At 31.9% G+C, this 16,457-nt stretch overlaps 1 pseudogene across 1 annotated transcript; it reads left to right on the top strand.

Annotated features, from left to right (window-relative positions):
* The first annotated feature begins 660 nt into the window (after positions 1-660).
* LOC143529811 (protein Brevis radix-like 1) lies at positions 661-8,698 on the top strand (annotated as a pseudogene). Its single transcript, XR_013134726.1, has 5 exons — positions 661-770; positions 5,512-5,816; positions 6,153-6,282; positions 7,047-7,349; positions 8,131-8,698. The product of XR_013134726.1 is annotated as a protein Brevis radix-like 1 (transcript).
* Positions 8,699-16,457: the final 7,759 nt, after the last annotated feature.

The following is a 16,457-nucleotide window of genomic DNA, read 5'->3' as shown; positions in this document are numbered from 1 at the left end:
TTTTATGCTTGATTCTTGACATACTAGTCAAAAACCGAGATCAAGGCTGGGTTTTTTTAATTTTAACTACTATGGAGTATGCTCGATTTTTTGACATGCTCGTCAAGAACAGAGATCAGAAGTGTTTCTTTTTTTTGTTTTCCGGTCTGAGTATTTTTTATTATCCAGCCCCCGACTCATTTTATTTATTAATAAGTCTTACACTAAATCGTAGGGGATTTGCAGACGAGATACGAAGCAAAGAATAACGTGTGTGAAGGATAAAGAACAAGAGACAGAAACAGAGGGTGTCGTTTTCCTAGGTAATTTTATTTTGTCTGTCTGTCTGGCATTTCATTGTGGGCTCGACAGTATTCAACGCTTGGAAAACGATTCACCATCAGCCATTGTTCATACCGAAGAGAAGAGATCATGAGACCACAACTAACTTTACTTTGCGATTATTAATCAAAAGTTGTTGTTTTGGGATCCCGGAGATTTGGTTGGTTTCCACCTTTTGTTTTGCTGGTCCCCACGAAAATCCCACTCTCATTTTCTTTCTTTCTTTCTATTCTATTCTCTCTTTATTTAATTATTTTTACATATTTTTGGGTTTGATGCGTTCTATCGATCAATCAACCTAAGTTACGGTTGTTGTTTGTGTGTATAGAATAAAAAGCAAAAAGAAGATGCTGACGTGTATAACGTGCTCAAAGCAGCAGGTAGAGGATGAAGGAGAGGACGTCAGGGCGCGTGGGAGTAAAGACGCCGTCAAAAACCTCACCACACAGGTTGCCTTCTCACTTTCCAACACATATTTGTTCATCATTTTTCATTTTTTTATTTAATATATATCACAAATCATTTAAATATATAAATTGAGATAGAAGGAGAGTACGTTATACGAGCTAATATGTTAGATTTTATTATTTTTTTTAACCAACAACGAATAAAATCCGACTATCTGAAACAATCTAATGGAGAAAGACGGCTTTATATGCCTATGATTGCATTACATTGCTGGGTAAGTCACGCCCATTAGCAATGTGTTGGATTTTATATTAATCAACTTTGAATTTTAATTATTTAGTTTTCTTCAGATTGATTAAAAATTTATATGCACATAAATCTTCATAATTTTGAGAATTAATTTAACGATTGGGTTTTTTTTCTTTTTTAAGTGTATGTGTATATTCACTATGTCTACATGTATATGTGCATGTTTTTATACAATTTTTTTAAGAGATAAAATAGAATAAAGGAAAAATAAAAATAGATCATCTCAATTTCACCACTTGTAACCAAGTTGGGTATAAGCGCCCCCTCTTATAGGCGTATATATTTAGACAAATAAACGTTTACAAATTTTGATATTCATTTTGATTAATTTTAAAGTTATACAATATATTTATGTTTTAGGGTGCTTTTTAGAAGTGTAGAAACAATTTTTGATCATTCATCACATTAACTTACTAGTCAATGTTGATTTTAGTAATAAGTTTATAACTGATAGAAAGTTAATAATGTCTCCAGTATCAAAAGAGTTCCTTGTATACACTATTTATTTTTTATTTTTTGAAAATTGACTTTCATTAAAAAAAGACACAACCAACGACTATCACCAAGACGGAGAAAGACGCTGAAATCCAAAAACCAAAACCAACAATCACGTTACATCAAATAAACACCAACTTTTCCAATCCACCACCCCTATCTTAGATCTATTTTTGTACCAAAGAAAACCCAAAGATTTTATATCCGCAACCATTTCTGCCACGTTAGTGCTCTTGCCCGAAAAAATCTTTTCATTCCTAGCCCGCCAAATCCTCCAACAAGTAATGATGACAATTCCATGAATAATCAACCTTTTATTCCCCGTCGCACCACAAACCTTATGCACTTCCACCAAATCATTGACATGAAAAACAAATAGTCTAGGGATGTTGCACCATGAACCAATCGCATTCCAAACGGCCATAGAAATGGAAAAAAAAAAAAAAAAGTATACACTATTTATTTAAATTAAAATAAAGTATAGCTTCAATTAATTTTATAATTAAATATCTTTAATATATGTTTAGTATTCTTTCTTTATAATAAGAACCACAAAATAATAAAAGTGTATTCTTAATTTGTGTATTCTTATCTTGAGTTCTTGACGAATCAAACCAATACCGTATGAACAACAATGCAACTCCAGAAACCAAAGATTTTTTTTAATGGTAAAAATTATAATTTTTAAAAGATGTTAGTTTTAGATTTTGGTTTATTCAATTAATATAAGAGAGAAAAACAAGTTTCAAGAAAGTACCCATTTTAGCAAATAGTTTTAAAACTATACCAAATTGGTAAATATTTTTCCTAACTACACCATCTTGATAAAAAACTCGTTTTCAAGGAAAGTAATGAAGGTTACATGAGTTTTTTACCAAGATGGTGTAGTTAGGAAAAATATTTACCAATTTGGTGTAGTTTTAAAACTATTTGTTAAAATGGATACTTTCTTGAAACTTGTTTTTCTCTCTTATATTAATTGAATAAACCAAAATCTAAAACTAACATCTTTTAAAAATTATAATTTTTACCACTAAAATTTTATTTTAAAACGATTCCTCTTTTCATAATTTACAACTTTATTCAAAAATTTCAATTATTGCTCGAGGTTATTGTGGAATACGTAAAAGAAATTTCAACATATGTGTAACTATCTTTTTAAATAAAATAATATTAAGTTAACTATCTATTTGTTTCATATAAAGCCATAAATTTTCATTAGGATTGGTTCAAGAAAATTAATATTATTTAGAAGTAATTTTTATAACTTGTATTCGTTAACTTAAATACAAAAACGAAATACATAATTTTGTGCATCTTTTTGTTGATGTTACAGTATAAATTTAGTTGAAAACGCAGTTATATTCACAATATTATATTTTTGATATCGTAAGTTATAGTGAATGTTGGTACTCGTTATTGTACTAGTATCTTGAGTTCTTGACGAATCAAACCAATACCGTATGAACAACATTGCAACCCCAGAAACCAAAGATTTTTTTTAGTGGTTACTCAGATGACTATTAACATTCCAACGTTTATGGATTATACAAAAATAATCTCAAAATAAATATCCTTTATTTATATTAGTATTTCATAAAATTTGAGGTGTTACAAAATACCACAATATACCATTTAGTTCAGAAAATTACGGTATAGCTTACGGTAACATAAAAATATATTGTGGTGTATACACAAGTGTTGAGAAATTTTTTTCACACAATGTCATTACTGCATATTCAGATTTTTTTTTCTTTTTTACGTCAATGAACACAAATGCAGTTAAAAAACTTATTTTGAACTAGTACTGTTAAATATTTGTAGTCGTTGTGTCGTGTGTATGAGATAAACTGAGAGTTAATTTAGTATTATTTTATTACAATACAATGTGTGAATACTAGTTACAGTTATAACCTCAAGTAATCAAGTGAGAAATGTTATTAGGATTATTTTATATTACAAAAGAAGGAAACCTTGTTAAAATAATACTTTAATTAATAAAATTATAATACAAAAGATGTTAATTTAAGAATTTGATTTACCCAATTAAAATAGGAGAGTGAAATTTTTATTCTAAAAAACTACCCATTTTAATAAATAGTTTTCAAACTACACCTAATTAGTAAATATTTTTTTCTAACTACACTAGTTTAGTAAAAAAACCCCATTTAACTCATAGGACAACTTCAGAATGTTTATAACCATTAAAAACATCTAATCACTTATATTCAAGTAAATTGATTGGTTTAGCTGGCTTAAGATTTAAATGTTTCGGTTTATAGTTTCAAAATATTTATAAAAACATTTAGGCAGCGTTTGGTTGCATGAATAACGTAGGGTATATATATAATGATTCATGACCTGTGAATGAAAAAAAAAATTGGTGTTTGGTTACTCAATAAAAATATAAAATGAAATCATCCATTACATATGGAATCTTATTCCATCAAAATAATTATTTCTCAGCCCCATCCTTTTTTTTTCATTTCATTTATCATTTACCATACTTTCTCCACAACACCACGACCACCTGACCGCCACGTTTGTCGTCGCCACCACCGCCACCTTACCACAAGTGCTACCACTGCCATCGTAACCACTACAAACATTCTCACCGCCGCAACCTGACCATCACCCACCACCACTGTCGCTGCCTGACCACTGCCACCATCGTTGCCGCCACCCTACCATTGCCATCACTACCAATACCAATGCTACCACCGCAGACCGCCACACCACCACCACCGTCGCCACCGCCACTACCATATCCGTCGCTAGAGCTACCACCACAGTCGCCATTGCAAGTTTTTTTTATTTCTGTTTCATTACTATAATTTCTTTGGATACCAAACAATATATAGTAATAGTTCATTTAATTCTTATAGGTTAACCAAATAAGACAAATTAATGATAATGATTTGTTTAATTTCCTTATCAATTCCATTCCATTTCTCATTTATATTATTACCTTCATCCAAACATACTCTTAATTCTCTTTATGTATTAAGTATAATAGATTAATATTTATCAAAATATTTATTATTCTAAAACTCTTAATACCAGTTGAATGATTTTTAATACAAAAATTTAACTATTTTAAAACGACTTAGCTTTGCTGTTCAAAAAAGGCTAGCGGCGTAGCTGGTTGCCCCCGTTTTCCTTATGTATGTATCAATATAACACTACTTTTTATTAAAATATTAACTTATATAAACTAAGAATAAAAGATTGGAACTAAAAATACAAAAAAAAAACAACCAAATTCTAATGTATTTGGTATTCAAAATTCACCTCAAAAACACACCAAATTGCATGCCCACTTTACCATATCTATGTACGATGATGATCTTGTGATCATAAACAATGTATGTTAAGTAATTATGGTAACAACTTTAATGGAAAGATGTTGTGTAGTGGCTTGGTCAATAAGTTGATTTTGAAATTTTTAACCTTTTGCTTTTAAAATTTGTATAAATATGGCTCCCAGAAAATCCATTCCAATTTTTCACTTTAAGTTGTTCCCAAAAAATACTATATTTATATTTATTCCTTGTTCATAGGTTCATTGAACAGTTACGATTAAAAAAAGGTGATTTTTGCCTAACTAGTGTAAATAAGAAATTATAATGGTGCGTTTAAAAATTATAACGATGCATCAACGTCTTTTATTTAACGGTGCGTGAGCATGTGTTTTCTTCTATGGTGTGTTAGTACGTTTTTATTGCTCTCGGAATATCTTTAGACACGTGAACAAACTGTTTGTATTTTATCTTAACACTTAAAACTATTCCACAAATATAGTAAAGCCCAATATAAGTAGAAAAATAATACTATTTTCTATTATTTATAGTATAATAGATACTAAACTAAGGATAAATATTAGTTATAACTCCATATGTAACTGAATTAGAACATATTAATTCCTTCTAAATCAAAGTCCAAAATTTAAAAGAAATTTGGTTTTAAATAATACAACAGGTGAAGGATACGGCAATCAAGGTTTCAAGTTCTTCAAAAGGGAAGCCACCCACCGGTCCAAGCCGGTTCAAGAAAGCACCTGGGCCCTACACGGACTACCCATACACCCAACCGGGCGGTTCAAGCTCAACCCCGTCTTGGGACTTTGGTGGGTCCTACGAACCGCCCCAACAGTCGGGTCATTTGGTCTTGGATGATGATACTGATGACCCTGTAGAATGGGTAGCTCAAGTGGAGTCCGGTGTCCAAATTACCTTTGTGTCCTTACCTAATGGCGGAAATGACCTTAAACGCATACGCTTCAAGTAAGTTTATTATGTGTTACTAATATATTTCATATCCTAAAGTTTCTAGTAACGTAGAAATAAATAAAAATGTGGTCCCCATGAAACTAGACGGGATGTACTTAACAGTTAACCCAATGGTCCTGTTTTTAAAGTCCAGTTTGAAGATAGCTGGGGACCAAATATGTAAATAAATGGTCCTTTTCATTTTAACACGAACAATGTTACTTTTAATGTATGAAAAATCTAAATCCTGTCTGTCATAAAATGACACTTTAAACATTGTACAACGTTAGATCTCTATCTATGATTATTATCATCATTATTTTTCTAAACTTTTTTTTTATTGGAAAAAAGCCAAGAGATGTTCGATAAGTGGCAAGCACAACGATGGTGGGGCGAGAATTATGATCGGATCATGGAGCTTTATAATGTTCAGAGGTTTAACTGTCAAGCTCTTGACACGCCCTCCCGGTCTGTGGACGGGGTAATGTATTTCCCTCCCTTTTTTAACACATTGGGTTTGTGGTTTTCCTTTTATGGGTCAAACATGTTAGATTTTTAAAAGATATTTAGATTAGTGTTATAATGGTATAGTTTTTGTAGGCATGCAAACAAACCAAGCGTTCAATGGAAGGGAAATGTTCGGCGGGGAAGTTTGTTTATGTTTGTTAATTTAATAAACGAAACGAACATGAATAAATGTCCGAGTTGTTCATTTACATTTGTGAACGCTCGTTTTTATTTACGTCTGTGTATAGGTTATAAATATTCATTTAAATTTATATATGTCTAATATCAATTTGATTTTGATATATTAAAAACCTTTATTTATGTATATGTGTTTAATTTTGAATTGTTATATGTAACAGTGATCTCATTTTAGACTTTTATTTGGATATTCATGTTTGCTTTTAACTCGTGTTGGTTTATGTGTACTTATGTACATGCATGATCGTTTAAAGTACTAACGAACACAAACACATTCATTTTCTTAACGAACTAGCTTGAACAAGAAGTGTTCGATATCATTTGTTTGGTTAAAGTCACAAGATCGTACACGAACAAGTTCCATTCATGTTCTTTCAGTTCGTTTACATGCCTAGTGTTTGGAGAAAATCTCAAACATTGCACTTTATATATTTAGAAAAATAAGAAAAAGAAAGTGTTTGCAGGCTGCCTAATCTGACCCAATGCATACTAAAATTTGACCGGCTTTGAGCTAATGATTTTATGTTACGAAATGTGTAGAGAGACTCATCTGATTTTAAGGCTCGGGTCAATTAGGGACAGCCCGATGATGAACCCGTCAAGGAACTACTATAGACCCTCGGATTCAGGTGGCAACTACCATTACAATGCTGGTCCCAGGGCCCACCAACCATCCATGGACCCGTCAAGGACCACAACATCCTCTAGAGATGAGGCATCGGTTTCAGTCAGTAATGCTAGTGATATTGATTCAGAGTGGATAGAGGAAGATGAGCCTGGTGTTTATATTACCATCAGACAGCTGGTAGATGGGACCCGTGAGCTCCGCCGTGTCAGATTCAGGTTATTTTTTTTTTCTGTTTCTGAACTACTGTTTGGTTCGCTTGAAAGGCGAGCGAATCAGATGGATTCACTTTCTGTTTGCCATTTGACGTATTTGACCCGTTTGACCTTTTTAAGCTATTTGATCCGTTTTGACCCGGTAGGCTCGTTGATATTGTGTTAGATGACAAGATATTATTTTTACTTCTGTGTTTGTCCCGTATGACTCGTTTGACCTATTTGACCCATTTTGCCTATTTTATCCGTTTTGCGCGCTGGCTCATTGATATTGAGAGTTTGAGACAAGCAACATTATACATTTTTTTACTTTCATATATTTTTTACTTTCGTGTTTGACCTATGTGACTCGTTTGACCTGTTTGACCATTGTGACCTATTTGACTAGTTTGACCCGGTAGGCTTGTTGATATTGTGACACGTAACATCATATGTTTTATTGATTCATTTCACGTAACATGGGTTCTATTTAGGCTTGTTGATATATTTTTTTTAACTTTCGTGTTTGACCTACTTTCATGACCTATTTGACATTTTTGATTTATTTGATTTGTGTGACCCGATAGGCTCGTTAGTATTGTGACAAGTAACATTAACTATTTTTTTTTACTTTCGTGTTAGACCTATTTGATCCGTTAGACATGTTGATATTGTGACAAGTAAAATTATATATTTCTTTACTTTCCTATATTATTTTCGTGTTTGACTTGTTTAATCTATTTGACTCGTTAGGCTCCTTGATATTCTGACAACATTCTATATTTTCTTACTTTTGTATATGCAGCCGAGAAAAGTTTGGGGAGGGGCATGCAAAGCAATGGTGGGAACAAAACCGAGACCGAATACAATCTCAGTATCTTTAACACCTAACAAACAAAAGAGCGGTTTTTATTAACAGTTCATGTCGCCGGCGGAACAGCAGAACCAGTTCCGGGTTTGGTTTGTGGTTGTAGATTTTTTCCAAAAAGTTGTTCCAAATCTATTTAGGATGGATATCTTTGTTTGGTCCAGTCTGGTTCTGTTAGTTTATGGAACTTTAGACATGAATGAGATGACTTTTTATTTATGTTTACAAACCCATGTTAGTATCCGGTTTATGGTCCGGTTGGTTTGGGACCAAACAAGAGCTGGACCGGAACAGAAATGGTTTAAATGGTTAGGTTGATGCAAACAAAGAAACCAAGTGGTCGATTTCACAACTAACAGATGATGCATATGCAAGAATCACCGGACTAGTGGTTAGCAGGGTATATCGATATCTGCTAGTTTTCTTGTAACGAGTACGTTCTTACGGTTAAAGAAAACCCACTTCACGTATGATTTTGGAGAAAAAATAAATATAAAAAACTATGGTGAGTCAAGGAAATAAATATTAAACACGCTATGTATTTTCATAAATTAAAATTTTTATTTAACGAAAACTTGAATTTACAAGATGTTTAGCATACAACAGAAACTTCGTTTGCGTTTGCTTATTAAATAAAGAAAAAATACCAAAAAAACGTCATTTATGTTTGAATGTTTTTTTCAATTGACATCTTTTAGTAAAAAAATGATAAAAAATGTATTTCAAATGTTTCAAATTCCGTTCACTTTATATCCTTTGGTACTAATCTAGTTATATTTTTAAGTTAAATATAGTCTTGTGTTTTGCACATGAGAGAAGTGTGGTCATTTTACCCTTTTAAGGGCTGTTTGTGTACTTGGACTAAAGATTTGGCCTTTTAAAAAAATACTTTTATTTTTTAAATAAAATAAAAAAAATACAAATAACCCCTCTTTCTCACACATCTCAACCACAATATCACCTAGGGGTGAGTAGAAAACCGAATTAACCGAACCGAAACCGAATTAATTGAAGAAACCGAACCGAAGCATTAACCGACGGTTAATTTTTTAATTTTTTGAAAAACCGAATTTTCGGTTTCAGTTCGGTTTTCCATTTTAAAAAAACTGAAAAAAACCTAACCGAACCGATTAATGGTGATAAAGATTATGAAGACTGGGATTAAACTTTGAAGATGAACAAGATGATGAATAAATATTAGAACTAAACTTTTTAGTGTTTTTTGGTTAAGAACTTTGTTGAATTTCAAACTCTATTACTCTAGCAACTTTGTATACGTATGGTTTCACGTAACATGCATCTAATTTTGTTTTTGTGTTCAATATATATGTGGTACTCTAATACACTTTTACAAGCTTAAAATTATCATCTTAATTTTTTTTATTCTTTTAGCAATGTCTACACATAATTGCTATAAAACGACTATAACCGAACCAAAACCGAAAATAACCGAAAAACCAAAAAAACCGAAACCGGACCGTTTATATTTAAAAACCGATGACTTCGGTTTCGGTATTTCATAAAAACCGAACCGAATCGTGCACAGCCCTAATATCACCCACTGTCACCATCCCCTTCCCAATGGGGTGTCCCTATTAGGGGCGTTCAAAAAAATCCGAATCCAAAATATCCAAAAATCCGAATCCGAATTATTCGAAAATTCGGATATCCGAAATTTTGGATTAGGATAGTGGTTTTGATACTTTTTGGATATTTCGGATATCAGAAATATTCGAATTATCTGTTTTGAAATCTAAAAATATTAAATATCATACCATTTCTTAACCTTTATGCTTTGTCTGCTTGTGGGTTAGAAACAAAAGCAAAATATAATATCAATCTAACACCTAGATGGTCAGACCCCAAATCACCATCTCCTCCATCTCGAACCCCACCTGCACTTCCAAACTCCACCATTAATTGTTGAACTACCAGCTACAACTTCACCACCATCATAATCATATCTCTCCACCATTAGATATTTATCGAAATTCGAAAGACCTCTCTTCTTCGTCATGGCTCCATCTCCGCCACACTCTCTTTTGCCCCCCTCTTTTTGGTTTCTTTGATGGATTGTAACTAAACTAGGTTCAATATTGTTTAGGGTTTCGAAGTTCGGATATCCGTTTCATTATTCCAACAGATATTCGAAATTTCGGATATCCGAAGTTTCGAATACATATTTGGATAATGAAATCCACTATCCGAAATATTCGGATATCCGAAACTCCGGATATTCGACTTTGAACCCCCCTAATCCCCATCATCTTCATAATCACCACACCACCAAAAACCAACATCACCACTAATCCACTATAACCTAACAACCACAAACCAAGACTGCCATCGATCTCTTGAAATCAACCTCCAATAACGACACCAAGACCGCCATCGATCACTTGAAATCAACCTCCAGATGTGAGCCAAGACCATAACATTGGTGATCTCAGATCTTTGGAGACGGCGAACAACACACCTCGTCGTCGTTCTACCTCCTCCAATTTCTTCCGAATTTTGTGAAGAATGTGACGAACTAGGGCAAAAAAAAAACCAAAATTGGACTTGAATCGGACCAAACCTGAGATGTAAACCAGATAGTTCCTAAGTCGGACAAAATCGGACCTGAACTAAGAGTGATAATCTTGTATTTCATGTGAATTTTGTTGTGGTGGCCTACCAGTGGTGGTTTCATGCGTGGACGATATTGGTGATTGTGTAGTATGTGGCCAATGAAAGGCTTTTGTGGTTGGGAACATTTAAACAACTGTTCCCGGCTACAATGCTGGTGGTTGGTATGGTTTTAGAAAACCGGTGGTGTGGTGGTGGTGGTTCTGTGGTGGCTTGTATCTCAGATCTTGAGAGAGAGAGAGAGAGAGAGAGAGAGTGTATTATTTAAATAACTTATTTTTTAAGGTTTAATTATTAAAACAAATGTATAAATTTACCAAATTGTTCTAACGTGCAAAGCACATGACCATATTTAACGGAACATATAACTGAGTTAATGCCAAAGAACATAACATGAACGGAATTTGAAACATGAAATACGTTTTCTACCATTTCTTTTGCTAAAGGATGCCCATTGAAAAAATATTCAAACATAAATGACATCTTAAATAAAAGAACAAATTTTGGATTCATTTAGTTAAATGAATGAATACTTACACATGTCTTGTTTGTTTATATATGTGTTAATGTTTTTAGGTCCGGGATAACTTAGTCTAGTTTTATAAAATTATATCATCATCTTTTATAATTTAGTTCAGTTTTAGCAATTTCCTAGCCCAAAGATTGACGTTCACATTTACTTTTAAGTGACGGTCAGTTTGCTTATCTAAGTTTAATTATGTTTGTTTACGTTCGTGTATCGTTTACTAAATGAACATAAACGAAAAGAAACACGTCTTTTTTCTTAATAAACGAACATGAACAAGAGGACTCCATTAAAGTTAAATTAATGGACACGAACATGCCGTGTTTGTTCGGTTCTTTAACGTGCATAGTTTAGAGGAAACAAAACTGTTTACGAAATGTAAAATCAACTATTAGGGCACCCGGTGCATTCCTCGGGTTCGCCCTCGAGTTAGGTTCACGGGTACACTGCCACCAATCATTCAGAAAGAAATTTTGAGTAGGGAATTCCGGTATAGTAATGTAGGCAAACGGTCTCATGACCGTTCAATGGATAAAAAATAAAAAATAATTAAACAATTTCTTTAAAAGAAATCCTATATATTAATATACTTTTCTCCAATTTTTTACACCACACATACACACTCTCTCTTCTCCTTTATGTAGGGCTATAAACGGAGTAAACCAAACCAAGCAAGACCTTGTCCGTGTTTATTCGTTAAGCTTTTGTCGGACAAACAGACGGTTCACGAATAATCTTCCGAACGAAAATTTGTGTCTGTGTCCGTCCATTAAGGAATTGAGTTTGTCTGTGTCAATTTGTTAATATTATAAAAGGATGCTAACAGACAAACAAACACTAACGGACCCTAATTGACACTAATCGATAAACGAACACATGAACACTAATGGACAAACAAACACTAACGAACACTAATGAACAAACATATAAACGACTAATGAACAAACGGACATGAGGGCATGAGGGCTAGTCTATTACAAAATTGAATATTGTGTCGAAATTTACTCTCTTGGCAATTATAACATTTGACGTTTAGTTTATCAAATCCAATCCTCTTACTAATGGCAGACAAGTCTTTACCAGTTCTTTGCATGAACTTCTTTATCTTTCTCACAATCATCACCATGTTTCATTTCAAGTCCATTAATTCAAGATCATCATGATCAACCTGATCATAATCATCGTTAGTCATGTCATTGTTTGCTACTTGACCACCACCAATTGTTCATAAGAAGCCATAAAATCTCCCATGAAAGCAAAATGCATTTATGCTTCATTCATGTTTACATTCGGTGGTGAAGTGACAATAGGAACTCGACCACCATTACTAGCAGTTGAACTTGAGAATACATTAGGTTTAGACAAAATCTTTTGATGAATTTTTTGAGTTGTTTGAGAATAAAAGGCAGTGATTGGAGAATATGTAGATGCACTTTTACTGACTGGATTTGTTCCCCCATATAAAGTAGGAACTTGATTACCCTTGGGTGACTCTTCACATTTTAAATCAAACTCCATTTTCTCCAACTTTTGTATAAACTCATTTGCAGTTAGGTCTTCATTCTTGAAAAACCCATTTTCCGTGAGGACCATCAGGTAAGTTGAATAAGAAGGATGTAGGGAATTATTCAATGTATCAATGAGATCATGGTCAGCTGGAAGCATATTGAAATTGTGCATTTTCTGTAGATTAATGACAGAATCTTGTGATCAATTCACCAACATATTCTCCTTGAATTAAGCTAAAGTTTCTGAACTGATACTTTAACATTGACTTCTTGCTCTCTTGTGTATTCCCCATACTTCTTGATTTCAAAGCTTGATACAAAAGAGCGCAAATCTTAATTTGACTAAACTGGTGAAAAATATTCTCGGGTAATTCCATAGTCAAAGTAGAGTAAGATTTAGTCTCAATCTCATAAACTTTCTATTCCTCAACAAACATTTGAGAAACTAACTTCTCATTATCACCTAGTGTAATAGAGTTCACTATTATTGGTACATAATCATGATCCAAACTCTGCATGCACTTAGGATGAACATATCCTAAATGTGCTTTAAATCGTGGTTCCCACTTCAGAAAATGGTACAACTTATTGAGTCTCAGGCATTTAGTGTGAGACCCGATCTCAGAATCAGTAGTCAACATTTGATGACGAGTGCGTTTTGAGATTTTAAAGCATAAAGATCAACCATCATGTTAAACTTAGAAAAGTTTAAGGATATATAATGTCAAATTCAGAAACTTGAGTACGAATGTGGAACAGGAATAACGAATGAGAGATTCAACTTTTGTATAAACTCATTTGTAGTTAGATTTTCATTCTTGAAATACCTATTTTTTGTGAGGAACATTAGGTTAGTTGAATAAGAAAGAGATAGGGAATTTTTCAATGTATCAATGAGATCACGCTCAGCTGGAAGCATATTGAAATTGTGCATTTCAGCAGATAAATCACAGAATCTTGTGATCAATTCACTAACATATTCTCATTGAGTTAAGTTAAAGTTTCTGAACTGATATTTTAACATTGACTTCTTGGTCTCTTCTGTATTCCCCATACTTATTGATTTCAAGGCTTGATACAAACGAGCACAAATCTTAATTTGACTATACTAGTGAAAAATATTCTCGGGTAATGCCATAGTCAAAGTTGAGTAAGCTTTAGTCTCGATCTCATAAGCTTTCTTTTTCTTCAGTAGATATATGAGAAAATGACTTCTCTATAACCTAGTGTAATAGAGTTCACTATTATCGGTACATAATCATGATCCAAGCTCTGCATACACTCGGGATGAACGGATCCCAAATGTGCTTTAAATCTTGGTTCCCACTTCGGAAAATCACACAACTTATTGAGTCTCAGACATTTAGTGTGAGACCCGATTTCAGAATCAGTAGTCAACATTTGATGATGAGTGCGTTTTGAGATTCTAAAGCATAAAGATCAATTATGATGTTAAACTTAGAAAAGTTAAAGGATATACAGTGTCAAATTCGTTGCTTGAGTATCAAATGTGGAACAGGAATAACGAATGAGATTCAAGTAATGAATGAACAATCACAAAAGATATTGTGCACGCGTATGAGCTTTAACGAATGAGTGAATAATTTTATTAACAATATACGTTATCAAGTTTTAGTAGTTTCAGACCCTACTTATAGCTTTGCTGTCGGTGGGATTTTACTGGGTATGATTGATTGAAGTTTTAGTAGTTTATTTATCAAAGTTTTGGTCCAATAGTGTTTTACCGTTAAAACCTAATGAAATCAATCAGTAAACTCAATTAGACCATCAATGAGATGATATACTACTTTGTATCAGTAAAAAAGGATGAACACTGATTATTATAAGGCACAATTTGGTTTTGGAAAAATTTTGCAACATTTTTTTTGTGAGAGTGAATAATTTGGCAACAGTGATAAAACGAATGAACTGCAATTTGTTACCCTAAAGTATTTATAATCCGTACAAATTTGCACAGACTCCAACATAGCGAATGGTTCATTCGTTAACCAACTAACAAATGTGTTCTCAATCTCTATATGTAACATTCATTAATTTTGAAAACTGAAAATCCGACCCGTTTAAAATTTTCGGTTTTGTTTCTATTTTAATTTATATATTTTTATCATATTATTAATTATTCCCAATTTTCGTTTCATGTATTTTATGTGATCATTTTTATGCAATTATACTTTTCACCACCATTGTAGTATTACATACTAATTTAAAACATTCATAATCAAGGTCAAATATTCATGTACATGTCCCATGCAATTTACTGTAATTATTATTGAACTACTTCTAGTTTAATTACTATTATTATTATTATTATTATTATTATTATTATTATTATTATTATTATTATTATCATCATCATCATCATCATCTTTTCATATCATACTTAACTAATAAAAACTAATGAATGCTTTAATTCAATAAAATTCAATAAAATTCATTAAAGTTCATTAAAATAGTTAAACATTCTAAAAACCACATTAAACTATTTTTAATTTATGTTTTAATTATATTAAACAAGATTTAACTTCTTAAATTCTATAAAACATAACAACTTCAAAAATTCACTATAAAAGGAGTACTAATCGTTCATCTTTTTCACATCTCAATACATTCTTTTCTTAAGCTTAAGAGCACTAACAAGTAAGTTTTTACCATTTTATGCATTTTATAGATTTTGTTTTGATTTTACCTTGATTGTTCATACTTGTTCATAAGTTGTTCTTCATGATCATGTTACTTTTATCATAAATATCTTATATTTTGGTTTTAAGAATCATTATGATGATGCATATTCAAGATAAACACTTTGATTTTTCTAAATCTTGGATCAAACCTATTTATTTTGCAAGAACACGCATGAATATATATATATTTATCTAAATCTTATGATCCATTTATCATCATAAACTTATAAACTTTCTTTTAAATAAGATGATTTATAAAAGTTTCTTTTATTTAAATATATCTTATAACAGAAATAACATACTTCATATATTTAAATTAATCATTAAGTAAATTAATTATTGTTTATTTTATTTCAACTTAAACTAATATTTATATTTCTTTAAAAGAATTCATGCAAAACATTTAAGTTAATTAATTAGTAAATTAATTAATTATGTTACAAGAATAAAAAAAGCGATTTAGTCATAAATTCTTATTAATCTTGTTATTTAAGCTTATATTAATAACTTATAATTATTCATATACAAATCATTCTTCAACTAATAAAATCAAATGATTTATATAAGCTTTAATTCATTTTTGTTAAACTCATTTTAAATACGAAAAATCCCCAAGTCCCCATTTTCCATAAGTTAATGAATTATATGTTAAGATAATGCCATAAGCCTTAAAACAAAAGTATTTAACTTTTATAATCCCATTAGCTAGTTTGTGATTTTATATTTTCTTTAATTTATAGTTGTGAGGTTCGATCGTTTTAATTTCTTTAACGCGCTTTCGGTTGTTATTTCAAGTTTAGCCTCAATTTCAAGGTGAGTTTCTCACACCCCTTTATAACGCTTTTACATATTTTGGGTGTAACATATATATCGTATTCAAACCCGTTTGCTTATTATTTC

The sequence above is a fragment of the Bidens hawaiensis genome, unplaced genomic scaffold, assembly GCF_021521415.1.
Source record: "Bidens hawaiensis isolate Kalapana, Puna unplaced genomic scaffold, B.hawaiensis_p1.1 tig00008726_1, whole genome shotgun sequence".
NCBI lineage: Eukaryota > Viridiplantae > Streptophyta > Magnoliopsida > Asterales > Asteraceae > Bidens > Bidens hawaiensis.
Note: the sequence above shows the minus strand (reverse complement) of the source record. Positions and strands in the feature narration are given on the sequence as shown.